The sequence below is a fragment of the Paramormyrops kingsleyae genome, chromosome 1, assembly GCF_048594095.1.
Source record: "Paramormyrops kingsleyae isolate MSU_618 chromosome 1, PKINGS_0.4, whole genome shotgun sequence".
Taxonomy (NCBI): domain Eukaryota; kingdom Metazoa; phylum Chordata; class Actinopteri; order Osteoglossiformes; family Mormyridae; genus Paramormyrops; species Paramormyrops kingsleyae.
This window is the reverse complement of record NC_132797.1, coordinates 14,972,404-14,996,877: the sequence shown is the minus strand read 5'-3', so window position 1 is coordinate 14,996,877 and position 24,474 is coordinate 14,972,404. Positions and strand designations below refer to the sequence as shown.

Here is a 24,474-nt window from a genome sequence, read left to right as displayed (position 1 = left end):
ATAATCTTTATGAAACTTAATCGACATGAGATGATTAAATTCCACCATTTCACACACTTTTTACTGATTAACTGTTGGTTATGATACAAGGTCTTCAATCAGTTAAGTTTACATATAAAGCCTGACCGCGCTTCTGCGCTCACTGCTCTCCGTTGTCTGGAAATGAGCGTCTGCCAGCCGGAGCAGGAGAATAAACCGTGTTAACGGACGGTAGGGATTCTCCAAATAAAAACTGTAAGAAAAAAAGTTCAATTATGTAATGAGATGTTAATCGTATGTGGTTTTGTAAACAAGACATCATATGTGATATTATTGAGGGGCAAGATCCCCGTCTCAAATCGACACCTATGCCTGTATGTAAATCAACATATGAAACGGCATGGAGTTTAATATCCAAAACAAAGAATGTTAAGTTTCTCTCCTCTGCTTATACCATAGCCAACTTCCTAGCTGACATGTGTCTTCAGATGAACTGCACGGGTCACGCAGCAAAGTGTATCCTTCTTTTAAAATATGGATATTGATGAATCTAAATGAATAAAATCCACCGCAGACCCTGCTGTTCTCAGTGTCTGCTTCATTAGAGCTTGTTATAATTGCACTGTGAGTTCGGTCAGGGACAGAAAATCTCATTAAATGCTTTTCTTTGCAGGTGTGTTATTTCAGCACGTTAGCGATGTGCGCTGCCCCGAGACCCAAGCACCGTCTCATCTGACATGTAATGATGCTTATTCTGAAGTACAATACTGTGCTCAAATAATCAAAAACAGAATCTAACACAAAACAATCATTTGTAAAAGCAGGCACCTCTTGCCACACATAAAAATACATAATTTACTTACACAATAATTCTTCTATTTATTAAAATATTCTGGCAACAACATTCAGATTCAAAAAACTTGATTAAAAACACCAGAAAATAATATGATTTTAATATATCACTAAAATTATATGTATATTTGTATATATATATATATATGTATATTTCAGCCTATCTGACAGTAGATGCCACAAAATATCATTTAAAATATAATTTTGTGGCATCTATTGTCAGATAGGCTGAAATATACATATAATTCAAGTTATTGTGCAATATTGCACACTACAAACTAACAGCAGTAATTTTCATCCCTTAATAAATGAATTAATGAATGTTACTGTGAAGGAATCGGCACATGGTACAGGTAGGAAAGTAAGGTGACGATGCACTTGTGGCTCCACAAAAACAGGGGGTTTATTACAGGAACGGAATACACTGAAAACAATACAAAACAAAAAGACCACGAGGGGTCAAAACTAAACAGGGGAACGATGTAACTAACAACAAAAAATGATCTACTGAAGAAAAGCTGGTAACACAGAGAACAGGCAGGAAAGCAAACATAGCTAAACAGAATAACCAACATCACAGTCAATCAAAAACACAGCCAACGACTCCACAGAGAACAGAGCAGGATCAGGTACTTAAATACACAGGACTAACAAGGAAACACAGGACAGGTGAAAACGATCAACAAGGACTGGCACAAGAAAATGGGAAACAGGTGGAACTAATATTAAATAAAGGAACTGAGAAACGAGGAAAAAGAATCCAAACGCTAGGGAAATAAAGGCAGGTAAAACAGAACCAAGTGCACAAAGCAAAAAAAAGAAAAAAAGAAAGCAAAACCACAAAACTCAGGAACTAAAAAAAACTAAATCAAATGAAACACTAGGGAACAAATCTACTAAATACAAAAACAGAGGTGGTTGGACTTTAATACACAACTGACCAGCCACACACTGAACCCTTAGCCCCACACAGCAATCCAGGGAGCTGGGGAAACACACAAAGGACTTGGGCACAGGGAGAACAGGATGGCCAGCGACACCTGCTGGCCAAAAGGGGAGGAGACGTGTAAGGTTAGGGCAGACGGGTGCTGCCCCTGACAGTTACATTTATATAGTGCTATTCAAGACAGCAAAAGCGCTTTACAGAGCCAATGGGGAGCCACTTCAACTACCACTACCACTCTAGTACCATAAAATGCATAATATACTTTACTGCAGTAATAATCTCCTTTTGCAAATAAAGTAAATTAGTAGATTTAGCAAATAGTTTAACATTAGACATGGAATTTATGGATTGGTGTTTGTACCATTCAAACTTACCATCAGGTATCATTTGTAGATTGTCTCTCCCTTACAGGATGAAAGTTTAGTAATTTGGCAGTAGGAAGTTCCTGCACTATCACCACAATTTTGCAAAGATAAATTTAAACATGAACAGCCAATATCACAGGACGTTTACAATGTCGATATGGAGCCATGTTATGAGAGCATTCTTGGGGACTGTGATGGTGACGTGGTGACGGTGACGGTGCATGAAAGCTTCCATTTATCTTACATTTAAGACATTAAATGAAGCAAATTTAGGCGAAATAATGGAATCCTGAAAACAATGGAAAACAATTTGTAATCATTTTATGTTATTTAAAAAATGCTATACCCCTGCAAATACAGTATTTTGAACCCTGGAATCCATAAATGGATTAACTGTTAGTTGGTCCAAATCCCAAAAGTAAATGTATTTTTATTTAGTTGCTGCTTTGTATATATTACTAATGCTGTTCATGTATATAGCTGCAAATGACTGCAATTCATAGAGCTTATTTATACATGCGATTTAGGATCCTGGCACTGTGTCAGGGTGAGGGAAAGGACTTGAGAAAAGCCAATTATCAGCACCCTTAGTGTTCGTTTTCTGCAATCATACAATTACCTCTCTCTGACATTTTCCCTTCTGGAAAAAGGAGGAAATGCAAGCTACTGGAGCAGGTACAGTAAATAACTGGACCTAGAAAACAAGTTCATTAATAACCTATTTAACTGGCTTCAGAGCGCGATGAGGTTTATGATCAAATTCAGTTATTGCAGAGTGAAGTGCAATAAGAATGTATAACTAATCTTGATAGGCTGTTCTCTTTTTTCTGTGTGTATTAGAAAATAAAAGCCCAGAATCTTTGCATTTTTCCCTGTGGATAAATAGGCTTTGTAGTAGCACCTTGGGATTTCAGTGCAGTCATTAGCGTCTATGCGAGTACAGCAGCACTAATTGTGTGTAGGCCTATCTATGTTTACAGTTTTATTGCCATTTTTGTATTTTGTTGAATATTTTGCTAATCTGTTGTTCTAACTCATAGAATAGTGGATAAAACCTCATCTAAACCCAGGCAGTTTAAATTTCATGTATTTTTGTGGTCCTGTGGGGTCCTGTGACGTTTTCTGGCTGGTCCTGCTGCTCTCCACTCCCTTTGAAAGTCGGCTCCTTTGCTGAGTGTCTGGGCCCTTTCTTCTCTCTCCTCACTTATGGGTGGCTCTGCCCGCTAATAGCTCATAACATGAACAATTTAATTACCAGGTAAAAATAGATACTTTTACATTAGAAGTGATTTTCAAAATGAAACCATTCAGACTGAAAGAATCGTAATTTCAGTATCGATATGCACATCCCTACTTAACTGTATTTTGCAATAAACTGAAAAGTACGGAAAAAGGTGGTGCTGAGAAGGAAATGATAGACTGAAAGGAGGATGAAGGAGGATGGAGGAGGATGCAGTGAAATGCACGGATACTTCAGCTTTATTTAGAACAGGTCAGAATAGTTGTAAGTCTGTTAACTTTACGAAACAGCCTTAGATCACGCCTTCAGTAGTGGTAGGGGGGAGCAAAATAGCCAGCTAGCTAACACATGTGAATGGCCCAGTAAGTCATAGCCTAAAACACTTTATTGTGCTATTAACATGCTATTCCTAATTCCATCAATCCATCACAGGGCACACACACACGCACAGGGCCAATTTACACTCACCAACCAACCTGTCCTGCACGCTTTTGGATTGTGCGATTAACACTACACACGTACCTCATTGCAAAGATGACATTAATGCATAATCATGCATACAAACAAAGACATTCTTATGTCTTTAATAAGATAGACGAGACCAGGGGTGTGTTACTGAGACTACTGTTGCTTAAGGTAGGTATACTATTTGTCTGATATTCTTAAACTTTCAAATGGCACAAAACCACTACTGATTGTTGTTTTAGTAAGCAGAGTAAAGATTCAGTTAGAATTTAGAAATTCTATGATTAGTGTTGGATTCTATTGCTGAAGGTGTCGCTTAACAGTTTGCAACCAAAAGGAATCATTTGTCCGATCTAAAATTTTGCCATTTTCTGAAGCTAGAATAAATTTCTAGTTTATGTAGGGGTGCCTTTTCTTGTATTGAAGGACACCCCCCCCGCCCGCCCCAGGATGGTCTGTGTCATGTCACTCCAAGGCTGAAAGCCAGCCCCACTCCACCCCTGTTTGCAGTATAAAAGCATGACACAGTTTACTTACTAAAAATATTTGTACAGAACAGGTCACTAAATGGGGTCTTTCTACTGTGATTCCTTATATATAAAATAGATCATAGATATTTTTTTATGAAATAATATATTTCATGATTTATTTTTTTAAATAAATCAATGACATTCTAAATAGTATTAGATTATTGGTGCTGAGTTTGTACTGAATTAAAGCATATGTAACACTTTGGGATAAATGTTTTTTTTTTGATAGGTAAAATATATTGCAATGTCAAGTTGTGTAAGACCGCTTCAAAAGAGGTAGACCTCAGCCTCCAGAGGGTTAACAAGGTGCGAAACACTGCCTAAAACTTTCATTTAAGTGTGGAAAATCTGTATGCATGAAAAGACATTTAATTTGGGAAATACAAACTGTACCGACCCGATGTCACATACAGATTTCCCATAGTTAAGTATATATATATAAAAATATGATTTTGTATTCAAAAAAGGTATTGAAATTAATTCAATGTCGGTAATAGAGGAATGTGCTTCAGATATAAAGTGGTCATCAGAGGCAGACCTGGCAAATATTATGGTAATATATACAATATATCAATTGCCAAGAATAGCTATTTTAGTGGAGGTCCTTAAAATGTCCTTGTTCATGTATTTGCCTCACGGACACGATTCGACTTTTCCGCTCCAATATACCAACCTTTAGACAAATGTTCATTGCTGTCACTCAAACTTTTTTCAATCATCCATCCATCCATCCATCCATTTCTTGTTCCTTCCTGGGACTATACAGCAAGGGTTAATTCCCGTTAAATAAATAAAGATCGTTCTATATTACATGTTCATAAATATTTACAAGAGAACAAAATGCAACACAAACCGAAAACTGCAATAAAACACTAATGATGACTGAGTTTTATTAATAACTATACCTACAGTATAGCCCTTATAGCATGTTTACACCAATCAAATATAGTTTACCTTTCCACATCACAGGGGGCATAGGTGCAGGGTGTCACGCCCTGCTTGCTCCGTCTGGCTGATCGCCCCCTTTCCCCTCGGCATGGTCCTAACTAGCCACGCCTGGGGCTTTTTAGCCTTGCCTTTTATTCCTGCTCTCTTGTTAATCACTCACAGCTGCCTTGTGTTTGCTCCCTTGTTAGTCATGTATATAAGTGTTCTCCGGTCTCATGCTCCCTAGTTCAGCCATTGTTTCCTGCTCATGTCTCTGTACCTGTGCCAGTCAGCCAATAAAATTCCCTGCGAGGGATTTTCAGCATAACAGCTCGCATTTGGGTCATGCTAGTGACGTGACACAGGGCTCCTGTGATCTGGAAAAAAAAATCAGTACCCTTAAAATTTTTGTTCCCCTTGGCGAGCGAAGCAAAAAGATTCAAGAAATACGAGATACAAAGAACACTGCGATCACTGCAAGATATCATGTGAGAGGCTGCCATAAACTCACTTGGCGTCCTCCAAACCAGCACTGTATGTATATTTTATGGATTTATGAGTTACTAAACTTTTTCGAATCATCTGCAGCCTTTGCAAAACTCCCCAAAAAATTCCTATTTAATTTCTTATGCTAACTCTGTGATAACGAAACCACGATGGGGAAAGTTGCGATGTGGAAGGGTTGGCTGTACATATATTTGAATGAAACACATCTTTGTGCCCTATTTGTAAAAAAAATAGGTTAGGACAGCAGGTAGCTGGTTACGATCCCTGGGTCGGCAGAGTGGTTTCAGCATTGGGCTCCTGAACCGGGCCCTTATCCTCCAATTTCTCCTGGGACTGACTGACCCTGCCTCCTAAAAGCATTAAAAAGCATCCACTAAAAGCAAATGCTAAACTTGGACACCCCTAAAAGCATAAAAATAAAGTGTCCACCCCTAACTTATCGATTATAATGCTACAGAAAGGTGCAGCCAGATACGACCCAGAGAACGTTGAATTTTCAAAAGGCTAATATTGTGATGCTAATGTGTAGCGTGTGCAGTTCACAGAATGATCCTACTGTGTAGTCTCAGCCAGCTCCTCAGGGGCCTCGCTGAGCTCACAGGGCTGCTGTCTTACTCTTGGTCCTTTCTGTTAAACGTCAGGCGTGTCCTGTGTGTGGTACAGCGAGCGGTTTGATCCTCGCGACGTTAGATCCTCAAGTTCATACTGAGTTCTTGCCGAGCTCACTTACAGGTGATAGACGCCTATGGCTAGAATTTAGGCGCAAAAAGCCCAAGAGACTAGGATGAGTACAAAACACACATAAAATGAGTCTTTATGATATTAAAGAAAATACAAAAGTGAAAGGAATAAGTTTAACTGGAAATATATATAGAAGGACAATAATGTCCTTAGAGTATGCCTACAACAGGAATGGGCAGTCTTATCTAGAAAAGGCCGTTGTATATGCAAGTTTTTGCTGCAATTACCTAATTAGATTACTAATTAGTGGACAAATTGGCTGAAGAGTCCTCACACCTGGGTTTGGACACCTGACCTATAGGTTATCCCAAAAACCTACATATACACTAGCCCTTTGCGGATAAGATTGCTCACCCCTGGGCTACAACAACTTAATCACTAGTTTAATGTTGCAATAACCGTAGGTAAGGAAGTGGTACATACATTTATTGAGGGCAACTTAAGTTCACTTCAGTGAAAAACACACATGCATATCCACCCAAAGTAACCCAAAGTAAAAAACGATCATTATTTCCAGGAAAAAAAAGTTCAACATGTGCAGCATGGATCACGTGCTCAAGCATGAATTGTGCGACAGTGTTATAGTTTCTTGGCACACATTGGTTGTAGACACTCTAGGGAATTACACTCCCATCCATTTTCCTGAGCCAGAGTATTGCTGTGATCTTGAGCCTATGCTGGGAAGTGTGCAGCACATTTCTATTTGCATAAAATGTCTTTTACAGTACCACCCTTACCTGGATGATGGAAGGACGGATTGATGAATGATGGATGGATATATTTCCACATTTAAATTGATTTTAGGTTTGTTGTTCTATACTGTTACAACTCATTACGTTGCTAGCTTAAGTTCACCTGGAGTAAATTGCGCTTGTTGTTCTCGGGGTGGTTAATCAGAAGCACCATGTTAAATCTGTGCGCGAGAATATTTCTCTAAACGGCCCGCTGAAAAGCTGGCACTGTCAGCAAATCTAGGAGTCACATTTTCCACAAAAACGAGAGCGATCTGCATCCCTGTGCACAGAGATTCCCGCAGGGTGGATAGGCATCTGATGGTTGTGAGGGCCTCCGCAAACTCAATCCGGCAGCCTCCCTCCACATCTCCGTTAGCACCCCTGCATCAGCATGCTAGCCTGCTAACCTGCATGTGTCACCTGTGTGCCGGGAGATTGGGGGAAACCCCTTTTTAGCACCTTTTAAATGATGCATATTTACAGCCATAAAATGCATTGCCTTGCCTTGTCCGCATTTCTTACATTGTCTGGGTATAGGTTTACCATAAACATCTATGAATGGGTAAATCTCCAAATATGTCCAATATGTCAGTAATATATGTCCTCAAAAAAATCCTCATGTGGTTCCTCTTATCTGTTTATACTTTCCTCCCACGCGTCCTGATCCTGCCTTTTTACAAACAACAGCTCAGGGTATGTCCGAACAGCACAAGCACCAATCCATAAACTCCACATTTTGCGTTCCATTCACAAAAAGACCAGGCCACCCCCATTGAGAAGTGAGGACAGGCCGGGGGCTGAAGCGAGTGACCAGAAGACAGTGGCTGTCAAGCTGTCGGTGGCCCCCGCGGCCATTGTTGCATAAACCTTAATTGGTCTGCAGGATTTGTGCTTCGAATTCAGGAGCCCTTTCAAAGTGGATGTGCTGAAGACACTGAGCATTTCCTGTCAAACTGTATTCCCGCTACAGCTCCAAGCCAAAGTTGCTATCAACTATGCCCCAAGGCCGAATAGAAAGACATTAATATTCTTGTCAATCAGCTACCATAAATAGGCTGACAGAATTAAATGTTTAATGCTTTAGAAGCCAGCCAGCCAGCTAGTCAGAGTGAACGTGACGCTGGATACCAGGGATTTCAGGGCATCTGCCATGTGACCAGGCTGCATAAACATCATACTCACAATTCAAGTGTAATATATTTTACTGTAAATGCAGTTTCCTCCTGCCATTTCCATCCAATAAAATAAATCATGCCACAGTAAAATGCAGCCCATCCATCCGTCCATCTATTTTCTTTAACCACTTGTCCTATTCAGGGTTGCAGGGGGTCCGGAGCCTATCCCGGAGGCTACAGGTGCAGTAATATACAGCTTCAGGTAATACATTTTCAGGGCAAAATGCATCTTAGCCCCTCATATTTTTTAAATGTTCTACAAATTGATACAGAAATATGAAACCTTTTCTATTCTGTTTTGTGTAAAAAGAGCCATCTGGCCGCCTATCCTCTACAGCAGTGTTTCCCAATCCGGTCCTCGGGGGCCCCCAGGCAGTCTAGGTATTTTAAAAAAAAGCGGAAACATGCACTGTCTGGTGGGGAGCTCAGAGGGTGCGGGGGCAAAATGCCCATTTATTTTCTGTACCCGCTCATCCTGTACAGGGTCACAGGGGTTTGGAGGTAGGCAGGGAGTAACCCAGGATGGGGTGCCAACCCATCACAGGGCACACGCATTCATACCCATGGATGGTTTGGTAACTCCAATTCACCGTAGCATGTTTTTGGGCTGTGGGGAGAAGCCACAGTACCCAGAAGAAATCCCACGACGACACAGGGAGAACGTGCAAACTCCACACACATGGAGCCACGGCACAGAATCAATCCCTGGTCCTCGAGGGTATGAGGCAAAAGTGCTAATCACTGCACCACCATGCTGCCCCAAGTTGTTCCGTAACAGTCATAATTTTATCCATGCTTTTTTTTCAGAAAGGTTCAAATAGCCATTCAATTAAATCTTGCCCAGTTTATTAATGTACCGCAACATCAGTACTTCGTCATTCTTACTGCCGCTTTGGTTTATTTGCCTTTTATTTGCTCTGCCTTTAATCACTTTTCCGTTTCATCTACCCTCCCTCCTCACAGTGTGAATTGCCATGGAAAGCAAAGTGAGCGTGAGATGCTGAAACAGACGAGCTGGTCTGTGGCTCTGTGGAGACACGTCTAGGAGCCGTGATCCATTCCCTGGCAGATAGAGAGACGTCCCTTCGCAGGTAAACACACAAAGCAATCTGTTGGCTGCCAGTCAGCCTCCTTACACTCAAACTCCTTCTGGAAGCTCAGGGACCAAAGCTCTTCTCATGTCCAGAGGTCATCTCCACACGCTATCCAGCCAAGCAAATCGTATACTGACACCAAGGTACTGTTTAGTTCCACAGGTTTGGCGCCCCGTAAGCGTTTGCGGGCGTGAAAGAGCTTCGGCGCATTAGCAGGCATCCTGCAGATGTCTGAAGTGAAATGGAGAAGGTCACGGCAGATTACAGAGTGAATTTCATATCGAAGGAGTGCGGGAAACTGGAGGTACAGTCCGCGGAATGACATTTTCCTACATACTGATTGCACAGCTGTCGTGCATGATGTGGGTGTGCGAGGCATATCACCATTAAACTCTCACCTTCACACACAGAAATACATGCATCCTTCTCTCGGATTACTGCAATATTGTCATGCCCAGCATGTCACCACTTGACCTTAAGCCTTCAGAGATTTTGTTGTTTTTCCTACAAATTCCACAGGAGGTTTTGTTTATCCTCCTCTTCTGCATCCTTTGTTTATTTTTCTTTTATTCTCTTAGACTTTCAGGGGCCTGTGTTATGAAGCCTGATATCTTGCTTAGCCGGATAACTTGTTGGATTTAATGTGCCCCAGTTTAAATGGGCGTTATCATCTTTCACTTTCATTTAACCCAGACTACCTTTAGTCTGACAACCTCTCTGGCCACTTATGAAATCATGCTTCATGATACAGGCCCCCGGTTAAACAAACCTGCATACAGGCAACATAAGCGATCGCTTAGAGTAGTGTTCCCCAACCCAGTCCTCTTGAGAACCCGGACATTCCACGTTTTTGCTCCCTCCAAACTCCCAGCCAATCAGGAACACCGAATACCTGGTACAGGTGTGCTGGGAGCTGAGAGGAAGCAAAAACGTGGACTGTTTGGGGTTCCCTGAGGACTGGGTTGGGAAACACTGGCCTAGAGCACTATTTGATTAGGGGGTGCAAAATTGCAAGCAAAAAAAAAAAAAAAAAGATATTCCTCTGGTTGCATTCCGTAACATTAGTTATTTACACTAGTTTTAATGTTTCACTACCTTTCTTGTGAAACAGACGTGATCTAGCTAGTTAGTCGCCGGATACCTTGTTCCACAGAAATGTTTTTAATATTAATGAATTGACCCAGCAGAATTTCATCTAGGGAACCTGAACACCCTCTGCCGGGCCTGTCTGTATATTTCTTTAGCGGTTGGCGTTTACACTTGTGCTTTTGAGTCAGCCTTGTTCTGCGGGGCTCTTTTGGCAGAGGGGGCACTCGGGAGGAAGCCAGCTGACTGAAAAGCACCACTGATTTATTATAGTTTTTACATTTGGTAAAGCTTGACATAAACTGCACTTCCATAATGGGAATTTCACAGGTCACACTGGGGTCATTCGGTCTTATGAGGTACTCAAATATCAGCTACAGCCTAAAACATGGAAGCAGACAGCAAACTCAACAGATCGACCCTTTAAAGCAGAGCATGTTGCTAATAAATTATCAGATTTGTTATTGTCCCCATAATAAATAGAAAGACAAATGATACGATTTTCAGTTGAATCCTCAAAAACTGTTATAGAATCATGATATAGAAATGGTATAGAATCATAATATAGAAATGGTATAGAATCATGATATACAAATGGTATAGAATCATGATATACAAATGGTATAGAATCATGTTGTTCTAGATCGTTTAAATACAATGTAAACATTACAAACCTTAACATCGCTGTAACAAAGTTGCCACATTTTGTCTGTAACAAAGATGCCACGGTTTTCTCTGCGGGGTTATATTTCACGCTTTCCCTGCTGACTGCATCAGTAGAGAGACGTGAGCATAGAATGAATTGCCAGAGGGAGTTATGATGAGGATAAGCTCTGGAAATATTGTTGGAAAAAAATTTGGAGAGACATTTGTAAAAAAAAACAAAAAAAAAACACAGGAAATATAGAGGGTCATTACAGGCCTGGAGCCTGTCGCAGGAAGCAGGGAGCACAAGCCACGGGACGCCCTGCCCTCGATGCCACTTCACAGCAGGGCACACGCACAATGGCACTCTGAGGGCAGCTTCAAGAAACTAATTCAATTAATCTGAGCTGTATCTCTCCAGGCTACGACCCATGCGCATAGAGAACTGGAGCATGAATCACGTCCACAGCACTGGAGATCTGTGGCAAGGCCATACTGCTAGACTCTGAACCGCTACTCAGCTCTGTGACTCATACAGGTATAAGTGGATTTATGTGTGACATCTAGGAAGGAGGGACTGCTCCTTCATGGCAATGCCCTACAAACAAACATAAAGTGTAATGAGTCCCGCGGGATGCTTCTGAATACCAGAATTGAAAAATCACAGGCAGTCTTTGCAGTATAAACAGTGGTTAAATTATGCAGCAGTATGAGCAATTAACTAAAGATATAATGGAGAGATTATGACAGAATTCTGTGGGACGAGAAAGCTATTCACGAGAAATCCAGCGACGTTAATTAAGATTTTTTAAAAAGCGTGCTGCTCCTTATCGACGCCTGCCCGCACATCACAAGTTTAATTTCCCCGACCAACGTTTGGTAAAGTTCACAAGTTAATGGACTGGGACGAGCTGTACCTACTCAGTGCCGGAAGTTAATTGCTGCCGTATAATTAGGTGTGTAGTGTGAGGATTAACAAGTAAAATTTTCATACTTTGCTGGTAGCGTTGGCTCATTAAAATATGCCAGCCTGGCTTTGGCGGCTTTGCCTGTAATTGAATCTCATTCAAGTTTTGCACAGTTTTGTTTTTGACTGAAGGAGCCATTTTCTTTAACCTGACAATTTACGTTTGCTTATAACCAATAGTCAAAATATTGCAAATTAATCAAATATTTAAAATGATAATTACTTTTGAATTTTGAATATTATTTTATTAGTTTATTAGGTGTATTATAAGTGTGGAGGATGCAGGATATTTTCAATTATTGTCATATTTTATCTTTTGAATGTTTATAATTATAATTGCAAAAAATGTTTTATTATATATTATTTAATATATATTTAAATTATTTTAAAATTAGTATACTATAAAGTATTTCTTGAATTCTGTATTATGCATAAAATACACAATAATTGTAAAATTTACATAAATTGTCATTTATTGCATTTTAAGCATTTGGGTAGTTTTTTTTTTTTAAGTAGAAAAACATTGAAAAATCACCAAGAATAAACACATAACAGCAAGCTTTTATGCTGAGAATCTGAGCTGTCTGGGGCAAAAAGTAAGAGCGTCTTTTTCTGGGCAGAAATCAGAATTGCAATTTGTCTGAGCGCTGGTGTGTGTCGTTTGTTGCAGAGCTGTTACATAAATTGGACCTACAGAAGACCAATGAAAACAAATAAGAAAAATGGCACCTTCTGTGGTTGCGGGGGTTATACAGTAAAAATGTCGAATTCTTCAGTTTTATACTGAGAAACCAATAAAGTGCAGCGAGTAGCTATAACTGGGACTCCGCTAATTCCACTGTTTTCCCATCTGGGCGTATTGCAAAGAAACAGAAGATATTTATTCATATTTCTTTATTGGTCAGATGCATTTGTCCCAAGCGATGTACAAATTAGCGAAGCTTAGGGTCAGACAGCAGGGTGCATTAGCATCCCTAGGGCAGTTTTTGCTAAGGATCTTGCTCAAGAAGCGACGTGATTACTCTGCCAGCCATGGGATACAAACCCATAACCTTCTGGACATAAGCACAGAAACATAACTTGGTGAGCTGAATAAAAATTTATACCTCAATCTGTTTTCATTAAATTCCCTTTCAAATTGGTCTGGCATCCTTGTTATGCCGATTTGCAGATGCACAAACAGCATGTGAGCAACGACAGCAGAAGACAGTGGAAACCCACATTGGCATTAGGAAAACAGGAATCCTCTGAGGGGGGGGGGGGATACTGGATTCAGACTTGAATCCGTGAAAAAGCAATGTCACCCTCTGAAGCAGTCTACCATGGTCATCTGTTAAAAGCAGGTCACAATGCCGAGATGTCAGTCAAGGTGGCCGTCTAGTGATGAGATTGATCGTCACGCTTGTGGTGTTATCACGGTTGAGCAGCCTTGAGCGTGGCTTGCCGGAGCGGGCCCTTGTTTACGTGACCGCTGTCCAGAGACTCTCTCCGACCCTCTTCCTGCGGAGGGAGCTTAATTGCTGGGAGTCTGTTAATACACAAACCTCCTTTGTGCCAGGATTTTGTGTTTGTGAAGGGAGAGAATGTCGCCTTTATTTTCCCCGCTGCCATTCATCTACTTATCAGCCCTGCCGCATTCATAATTCCCCACAAAGCCCATGCACTGTGCCCGGGAGGTTATTAGGCTTAGATAACGTGTGTTTTCGCTCTTCGACTGCATGGGGATGCGAGATGTTTCAGCCGGGCACAATTAATGCCATTTGTGCAGTGGTTCATGAAATTAGAAAAAGATAACCTTTTTTTTGCGAAATGCAGCATCCACACGTGCTCATTTTATCTCTGCCTTTTACATCTGTGAGGCACCGGCACACCGAGGCTGAGCTGATTAGTTGGCGTTTTTCATTAACTTTGCCAGCTGAGGATGAACAGCCATATGTTTCCAAAACGCCGCCGTCACCAAGCTAACACCTGCCGTCTCTGTGCTTCTTCCCCCATAAGCGATGCGTCCTTTTATTGTGATTTATTGCTCTCACACTCATTATTCACAGTGTTATTACATGCGTGGTTACAACTCAAAGCTGTTTATCTTGAGTTCTGTAGCAGGACTTGCGGTCTTGCCAAACTTCTCTTTACTGAGGCAGTCAGCAGTTTTGGGTCATTGTGAGTCTTTATCATTTACACCTTAGTTCTGCTAAATCCTTAGGGCAGGAGTAACTCTTTGTTTTGGTCCCTTTGAAAAGAATGGAAGCCCGATTTAAGGTCCACTAAAATGAAATAGTCTTTATGCAGAGATTTAGCCCGATTGAAAGTAACACAGCACTTGCAAATTTAAAGAGTAAAAAAAGCAATGGAACATCTTAATGCAATCATATTGGTTATTTCTTGTTTATGACGTATTTTTCAAACTTTCTCAGTTTTCAGAGCGCAAAAAAACATTCCAAGAAACTGTAGTCATAAGCACTTGCAAGACTCACCCTGGATGGGGGGGCAACAGAACCACATGACATGGGAGGCTATTTAGGTAAGTTTAACAAAACAGTAGACAAAACCAAATACAACCATTTTGGTGTCATCAGCGCAGGGGAAGAAGAGGAATTGGGTGAGATTAGGGAAAGGGCTTATCTAAGTGGTGATAGGGAGTGCATTCAAGCTGCAGATCCGCATACAGTATATTTTATATTTTAAATGTGGTTTAAATGTAAATATTTGTGTAAGTAAAAGTAATTAAACTTATGGAAGATGGTGTCAGAAATGGAGAAAGTTTTGTACAATAAACCACTGAGAAACCACAACTAGGTGTTTTTGCCTCACAGAAATAAATTTTATTTATTATTTTTAATATAGCAAATGACCTAGCCTCAGTGACAGGAATTATTTGAGAAATGGTGAAAACTTATTTCTGGCAAGGAGGTCATCAGTTCTCCCAGGATCCTGTGAATTTATGTAGAAGGGCTGGAAAAATCAAAACCAGATAGCCTCAGGAGCAAGACTCCAAAAGACGCCTTTTTTTATTTGCTGCAATGATGAATGGGCCTGAATGGCTGGGGCATCTCGTTAAAATGACACAGCTTGTTTAAAATGTAGGATGAGATTGCAGTCTATTCCTTTTTGTGAAGAGGAACCAGACCTGAGAGTGAGATGATACCTGAAGCCGAATCTATGAAGAGACACAGAGAAAAATGCGCATTAAAATTGATGAGGTATGGTCCTCTGTATTAATTTGATGATGAGAACTAGCATTTGAATATTGCTGATGAGCTGGATGATTTGTGTTCATGGTTTAGTCATTTTTAATTTCAATTACAAAGCATTTCTTTCAGAATGTCACAACATACAGGACGAAGGACTTGAGGGCAGGTGTTGTGTTGAAACAAAAGTAATTTTATTGAACTCAATGAACAGAGACTGGCTGCGAACAAAAGGACTGCGAGGGATCAAAATGGGAGGACTGGAAGAAGAGATGGCAAAGGCAACAGGAAGGTTAGACGTCAATGGCCAGGCTGGGGCTGACGAGACAAACAGGTGCTTAAATAAAAGGGCTAACGATGGTTATTCAGCTCATCAGGGCCATGATAGGGAAGAGACAGGAGGGTCAGGAGGACATGACATGACACAGAAGACCTGACAGAATGTAACAGGGTGTTTCATCGTCTGTGTTTTAAATGCATTGTTGGATCTAGGTGAGTGTTCTTTCTGCAACCAGATTTATTAGAAAAACCACATACACATATAACACAATGTAACTAAGTGGAAAACAACAAAGGGAATATCTGCTGTGCTGTCAGATTCGGTGCCAAAGTGAAATGAACTCTAATTTTGCTGAGATTTATTGTAAGCATTCAGACAATGTGGCCATTTGGCAGATTTAATTGGGACTAGCATCATTAACATTATCTGTGCATGAACTGCCTGGGCGTAAATGAAAATGTGTCCAGTTTATTTTCCAGTATTTCATTATGATGGCCATAAAGGGGACAATCTAAACAAAAACCAACATTTGGGAATAAAGAAACAATATATGCAAGAAATGCAGAGAACCTAAGAAATTATATTAAAGTCAAAGTCAAGTTAATTGTCACTGTGCACGTGCCCGACGAAATGAGGTAGTAGGCTATCCTTGTGCAAGCATCACACATAATAAACTTGCAGTAATATGAATGGCAGTGTGCACATCTGCAGTGTGCATCTGTGTGTTTATGTTTATTCACTTCCACTTCTCATTTACTCCAAAAGGAAAATGTTTCACTATTTTTTAATATTTTTTTAAACAGTGGACTTCTCCTGGTTCGGATGAGGTATAGCTCTTCACATGGATTCATGTCTGGACTTATGCTTTGACCCTGATTCCTGGATTATTTTTGATGCTCGTCATTCCTCGTTGCTCTGCAGTTACGAGCTCCGCACTTTTCTTTACGTCCTCGGATGGACACGAGCCGTGCCAGCTCAATACGAGCACCTGGCGACTGCATGGAGAACCGATGCTGACAAGATTAGCAACATTTGATGATTGATATGCAAAGTATTCAGATGAGATATGCAGGGAAGAAGCTCCTGAAGAAATGTCCTCAACAGGTGTCCCCACAATGTGATAAAAATCTGTTATTTTGACCTTTTGGAGATATTTTTTTGGTCCCCACAAGGGAAAATTTTATTTTTTTTAAAAAAAAACCTGAAAATGCCAAAAGTTTTGTATTTTGTTTGGTTACTTATGGTTAAGGTTAGGGCAGGGTAGCGGTTTAGGTTGTCATAGTTAGTATTACAGTTATACCCATAAAATTCTGGGGTAGTCCCTAGGGTCACCGTAGTCCTGTACTGGATAGGTAGCTTTGGAGAGTGGAGGGATGAATGTTTCATTACTACAGTGAAGAACATTATATTCAGCGAGTGGCGGTTTGGTTGCTTTTGAACTCCACTGCTCCATCATGGGATAGAGTTCTGAGCTGTGGTGGCAAAGGGGAATCCATCACCCAGTCCTTTCTTTGCGTAGAGAGGCTCTAAATCAGAATGGCTTTAGTTCAAAGTGTAAGCCGCCCATTTGATAAAAACCAAGCTGAAATAACTCTTTGATGGCAGCCTCTGGGAAGCCACCTCTTGGCTTGAGTAACACCAGTGTTGCGGCGCCAAATACTCACAAATCATGGAGATGGCGACACCTTCGATGTAGATGAAAAATCAGGCTTACCCAATCCACGTTCAGCTTCAATGCCATTTGTGTTTGCCAGATGCGTCTTTCTCGGTTGTTTGATCTGTTTGACGATGTCGAGTTTTTCCCATAGCTGGTGGCTAGAGAGACAGTCTGTCTTGGCGGTGATGGACTTTATGCACCCTGCAGAACATCATAAGAAAGGGCAAATACCATTAAATGGAGCTGAAAATGGCTTGTTCTCAATTACTCATGCAAAGACATGTATGGCTAGTCTGTGCTTTTTGTAATTTTGCACAGAATGGCAGCCCATAGTGGAATTTAATGGAATGTAGAAAGGTGTTGGTGCTTATACACAAAATAATACTGAAGACCCTACGCTCAATTAAACGGGGACTGATTTAACATTCAGTGCCCCTGTCTAGAAGGCATTTTTATTTACTCATCCCATCAGCTTCATCAAGCAAAGGCTGGACTGTATACAAACCTCATACTGTGCTGGTTGTTAAAAAGATCTATTCTTTTTACAGCATTTTGTTTAAAAGCTGCAGCAATAATAAAATCTCAGTGGCTCGAGATGGAAACGGTTTTCTTAAGGCTTTTATCATAAAACCACTATCTGTTATATTACCCATCAGGAAGTGATCATTTACATTACTTTTATTTACTTACATCAGGAATGGAGGTCCATATGACTGACTTGAAGGTCCATTAACAGCTCTCAAAGAAAGCACCTCCTGGAGGCAGCCAATGAAGAGAGACAAGGAGAGATGGAAAATAAGAGCATTTAATCTGACTGAATAACAGACATGCTGCTGCGCTTAGAATCTTCTGCAGTGGCTTATCAGCACAAGCTATTAACCATGTCAGTAAAGAGGTGATGTGTGGTTTGACAAGGAGCTCGGCTGCATATTCTGATAAAGTCCAAAATTCTTGATGTTGTAAGGTCTGAATTCTTTGATGTAAATGTCCAAGATCTGAAGATGTGCTTTGCAGAGGTTAGTGAGTTATATGTCATTAACCGTAGATTCCTAACAAGCCTTGAGAGAGACAATGTAGAAGATCCAAGCTGGACAGTAATATCCTGTTAAATGATAGATCAGGCAGGGAAGACAAGATCAAGTATCTTCAAAAGGACGAGATGGAGGTGCAAATCCATCTGCTATGTCAGCAAGGACACAGAAATCTGAGTTGAGACTGAGTGTCCTCTGGAGAGTAGGTTGGATAGAGTTGGATGTCAGCTGTGTAGTATTGGTAGGAGAAGCCAGGAGACTGGATGATCAGAACTCTCTTCTGTACAGAAAGAAGGAGGAGTAAAGAGGCTTGAAGCACACCAGATATTACTCCATATTACTTTGATGTGGATGCCTTTTCTCTCCAAGATAGACTCCAAACCTATAGTGGCAAGTTGAAAGATGGTGGACAAGAGGATCTGATGGTTCAGTGTGTCAATGGATGGTGTCAATGGAGAAGAATAGGTTGCATGTATATGGGGAGATAAAAGGTAGTTTTAGCAGAAGTGATGTCAGCAGTAACAGATGATTGCTTATCCAAATTCACCTGGTCTCCTTTGAACCTCAGCTATCCTGAACTTTTCCTGTCACCCAAATAGAGCACTGGAGAGCCAGGGGTGAGAATGAAGTCTTGAAGGGGTCCTTGAGTTTTGAAATTAGGATAGAGTAGAGTGTGGCTGTGGCCTTATTTGCATCAAATGAAATGTTCAGGGAAGGGAAGGGCAGAGCAGGGGGGATCAAGGTAGAGAAGCAAGTAAGAGAGGGAACGATTAAGGTAGGAGAGCTAAGGATGGAAGGCAGAAGGACACGTAGAGAGCAACAAGATAAATTCAAAAAAGTGATGAGATACATGTAGATTGGTCAGAAGTAACCTGTCTGTGATAGTTAGATGTCTGGACAAGGCCCAGTTGGTTTCCAGCCTTATGAGACGATGGAGTACAGAGTCTGTTCAGGAACAGTGATGCCAGGAGGGCTAGGAAATGAGCAGCCACTGGTTTCTCGAGGATGATGTTCAGTGAGATGTCATTAGGGCTGCCTGATGGGAGCATGTTTTGCTGTCATAGACATATGGTGGTTGGCGATAGATGGTGACAATGCCCAGGGTTAAAAACAGTAGGTGTGTGGCACTGACATGTAGAATTGTTGCACAGGCAGACGAGAGGAGTAAATGTCCAGCGCTTAGAAATTTGCCAAACTGTCCCCCATCCCTACCCAATGTAGCAGGGAGTGTGGGAGAAAGAGAAGCTGGTGGACACAGCAGATGTATTTTCAATGTTGTCAGGGAGGTTCCAGGTTTCTGTGAGTGCCGGAGTGTGGTTGATGAGTGGGTGGCAAGGGCAAGCAGGAAACCAGCTATTTTGACTGTCGACTGATAGGTCCATAGTCCAGTGGTGGAGTAGGTGAGGTCAGCTCAAATTATTGGAACCAGGCGAAGGATGTCATGGATACGTTTCTTCCTGTGAATATAGGCGTTGAGTCTGTGATGGAGAACAGGAATGTATTGGAAGCTGTAGATGAAAATGTGCATGGAGAGAAATGAGCGACTTAGTTGAGCGTGAGGCTTCATCGGTGTCCTCACACAGGGGATGATGCTTCATGATTGTTGATGCTTTATGCTTGGTAACTGAAAATAAGCTCGGCTATCTTACTTACCAAGACAAAGGGACAGGGTAACGAAAGTTGATGGTTTACAGCTGCTAATTGCTAATCCTGGAGCCAGAAATGTCAAGAAACAAGCAAAACTACCTAATAACACTTACTGACCGGATACAGACGTCTATTTGTGAGGACTGTTGCCTACCTAAGACTGATTTGAAACTATATCTATCCCCCTAGACCTATTAATCCTACTTTCAGAAGGTAGGTAACAGTTTTATGCAATATTTGTGTAGCCATCCCCACTCTGCAAAATTAACAACACCCCCCTGTGGCACAAGAATACAGGGGGAGTAGAATCGGCCAGGAGTGGGCTGCCCACCATAGGCGTATTCACAGTTGAATAATTTCAGTTCCGCTTCACCAAACTGCCAAGTAGCTACAGTATAAATTTATATCAACAGTAGCACATATCACTGCTCTATCATCAATATCTCCCTTTTCACACACACCCATTACCATTAATACCTAGCACTAACTCCCCCCTTCCAAAAAATAGAAACACCGTCTCAGGTGGAGAACATGAAATTGTTTTACTGTGAGTTCCCGTCCCGTATCCCCGGGCTGTCACATCCCCTTCTGAGCAATCAAAAAAAAACCAAAGGACATTTAAACAATATGCACATTTACCGGAATGTTCTCCCTCATGAAGAAACCACAGGAAGAGAAAAGAAACCCCCGGGTTTTGTGCTAAGAGAGTGGCACACTGTAAGCCAGCTAGTCAGTGCACGTTGGAGCTCTTACTGGGCAGGAGTACTCACACTACCAGGGCGATGAGAAAAACCCCAGTCCTGCAAGCTGAATGGTCCATTACTCCGGGCAGGGTTTCGGTCCAAAGCCGACCGAGGTCCCGCTAGCTTCGGCTGCTCGCGCAGTTAAATTTCGCTGAGCTTAACTCTGCTCTCCGCGACTGTCCGGCAACCGAGCAAATCCCCGGTGAAGCTTAGATTTAACTAAGGCTACAGTCTGAACCCCAAATCAGACCAGTTCCCGGTGCTGCCCAGTTTTAATCTGCATCATCCTCAGAGAAGAATCCCGCACGAGCTCTCCGCACCAATCCACCAGCCGAGAAGCACCCCACGCTCTCTGCTTCTCTCCCCCACTCTTTTCCCGCCCACACGCGCCCCAAAACCACCTCTTCTCTCAGGACTTTCTCGCACAGATGTGACTGGACAAAGTAAAAAAAACACCCCATAACAGTGTCCGTCAGCGAAATACAATTTATCAGCTCTAGTGAATAAACATGCCACACTAATACATTCAGTGCATAATCAACTTAACTCCAACATGAAAATAAATCTCAATCTGTTTCATCAACATCTTGCCCATAGAAAGGAAAAGATTTTTTTTAAAACACACCTGGCTGCACCTCTGATAATATGAACATCACTCTACAATAATAACGCTGGCAAAATTTCCCTGTAACATTACCACCCATTTCTATAGGCCGCTACACCTGATTTAATGGGATTTAAGTTCAGGGTTTTTGTCTGGGATATACAGTAATACTGAACTTCTTGTTTTTAATCCATTCTTATGTAGTAATTGTGATTTAGGTCATTGTCCAGACAGTACGCTCTAAATCCAGGGCTAAAAGAGGTTTTCCTCCTGAATTTGGCTAAAGTTCTGTCCATTTTTCCTTCTCCAGTCCCTTCTGTTGGCACCAGAATCCTTTCCACTACCATATTTGTTGGTGAGGATGATGTTACCAGGGTGATATGATCAGTTTGTGCCAAACATAGTGCATGTTCAGTCAAAAGGGCCCTCATTTAAATTCAATAGGCAGCAAAATCTTCCCAAAGATCTCTGGGTCTGTCACATTCCAGGCACGACTTAATCTTAGCAGCTCTCGCAAGTGCCTTATTTCTTTCTGCTCTTCCAAAATCTGAATAGTTCCCTGTCAAACGATCAGCAGTGTTTCCAGGTTCAGATCAGGACCCCTGCAGCTCTGTCAGCGCAGACCTCCTGGTTATGCTGTGTCTTTTCTTTTTTGCGCCAGCCAACTTAACCATGCATGTTAGAAGGTTCAAAGCTCTGCCAGTCGTATTCGAACATTTTACAAGGTTTTGCCTCCTAACAACATCTTGGATTTCTACAGGCGGCGTTTTTCCCCCTCATGGCTGTGTTGTTGCTCTGATCTGCGGTTTCAGTTTCGAGATGCCAGAAAGTCAGTCGTGCTCTTAGCCACAGCCGGATTCCGAGTCTGTACTGTTCAGGCTTGTGGGTGGGACTAATGGGTGGGGCAGGGGGACCGAGGAGTGGGGGGGCGGCAGGGTACAAGTCTGGGTTGCACCCTGATGTGGATACTGGCCCATCACCGGGTACATAAACTCATTCACACACTACAGGCAATTTAAAAACTGCAGTTTGCCAGACTGTATGTCTTTGGACTGTAGGAGGAAACCCACACACACACACACACACACACACACAGCGCAGGCAAGATTGAAACCTCCAATCCTGGGTGTGTGAGACAACAGTACTACTCACTGAGCAAGCATTAGGCCAGGTTATAATTTTTAACATAAATATAGAAATATCTAAACACAACACGCTGGCTTTCTATTTGTACTGTTATGCACCCAGGTCCTCTGTCACGTGATCAGTGTCAGGGCTTCATTGTGTGTCTCTATTGCGTGTTTATTTATACGGAAACCATCTCCACACCTCCAAAGCATGGACCACCATCACAAATAGGTGGTCTATACACTCACAACGCAGTCATCCAGATGTATATGTAAGTGTGTGTGTGTGTTTATAAAAATCAATGAATGCAATCGATTAAATAAAAACGCCAAAAGTGTTGTATTTTGTTAAGGACAGGGCTAGATAGGGGTTAAGGTTGTCATAGTTGGGATTAGGGTTATGCCCATAGAAATGAGTCCCCACAAAGATATAATAAGAAACATGTGTGCGTGCGTGTGTGTGTCGGGGGGGGGGTTTATCTCTTTTAACTCTTACTTCACAGCATACGGACTAAATGCAAACCTGTTCAGCTCTATTTCAGAAAGTAGCATTTGTCTATGTAAATGTTTTGTCATTCACATTTTCACTTCTCATCTAAATATATGGATGACTAGGTTAAATGTCTCAATTGTGAATACAAAAGGAGAGGGGGAATGGAAATAAAGATGAATGTTGGAATGTTTCATGCAAATTGAATGTAATGAGCATGAAAAATATTAACTGAAATCTTTACTGAAAAATGGATGAAGGAGCTCTCGACTTCTGATTGCTATTATACGCATTTTCCATGATAAATATGCCCTCGTTCAGATTATTCAAGCTCCATTCACAGGCTTTTTTCCGGTCGATGGAAATGAATTCCTTGGAAGTGGAATTGCCATCATTGTATTTTTGGGATGGCTGGAGTTCGGGTATCAAATGATGTCAATGAGCAGTAATTCAAATAACTCAAGCTATGACACATGACAAGACTCGTGCCAATTGTGTCACATGGATCACCATGACTAGTGAAAACAAAATAATTAGCTGGATGTAGTCTTGTTATATAGACAGTGATTGAGTGGGGTGACTGGATTTTCGAGTGCGGATGCTGTAGCAGACAGAGATGCTGTTATACGAAAGGAACAAAGAACCTATAATTTATGCTGATATGGTGATTTTCTGAAAGCTGTCCTTGAATTTTGGATCTTGTCCCAAACATTCTCTCAGAGCTCATGTTAAATGGCCTGATACTCTGTCTTGTTTAATGTGGTAATAAACACAACGTGCCAGACATTGTGATGATGGGGAAGGGCGTGGCGCAGGGTCAGGGCTGTCTCCGGAGGTAAGGTCATGTGATCGGTCATGTTGGTGTCTGTCGCTTCACCTGACTCTCCCTACATGCAGAGATGCGCACAAATACTGTACATCAGAAAGTATCTTGTTATAAATTACAAATACTAGGCCATCCAATGTAAAAAAAGAAAATACAGAATACTGCTGTGAGAAAATGTATTTAATTACAATTGATTTGTAGTAATTTGTAATTTGAAAATACAAAAATACATGTAAAATAGTAACGGTATACAATGAATATGTGTACTGTTACAGCCTTAGTAATGTGTAATATTTACAAAATATACACTAACTTTAAACAGAATAATAACTTTGTTGCGTTGAATTGTTAATTGTGAAATGAATAACTTTTGTAACATTATTAACATAATGAGAGCTCAATAGACTGCAGCTGCAGCAGCCGGTAGGGGTTGGAGGGGAGAACGTCGTTCCATCTTCCAGAACTGCGGTGCGGATTGTGAATGTTTGTCATTTCAGTGTTCCCCACTGAAGTAGTGCTGGTGACTGGCAGTGGTGCTGGTGTGTGCAGAGTGTGCCAGCCAACTGTATTAAGTTAATTATCATAATGTGTGAATATCCCACTTTGTCTTACAGTTGGGTGCCAAAGA

At 41.3% G+C, this 24,474-nt stretch overlaps 1 long non-coding RNA gene across 2 annotated transcripts; it reads right to left on the bottom strand.

Moving 5' to 3' along the window:
- Window positions 1-13,171: 13,171 nt before the first annotated feature.
- LOC111851182 (uncharacterized) lies at window positions 13,172-21,317 on the bottom strand. 2 transcript variants are annotated; one of them, XR_002839961.2, is made up of 4 exons: window positions 20,696-21,317; window positions 18,069-18,133; window positions 17,436-17,579; window positions 13,172-15,410 (listed from the first exon to the last, which is right to left on the bottom strand). It is a non-coding gene; the product is annotated as an uncharacterized lncRNA (long non-coding RNA). The 2 variants fall into 2 exon arrangements; XR_002839960.2 differs by having other exon boundaries at window positions 18,069-21,308.
- Window positions 21,318-24,474: the final 3,157 nt, after the last annotated feature.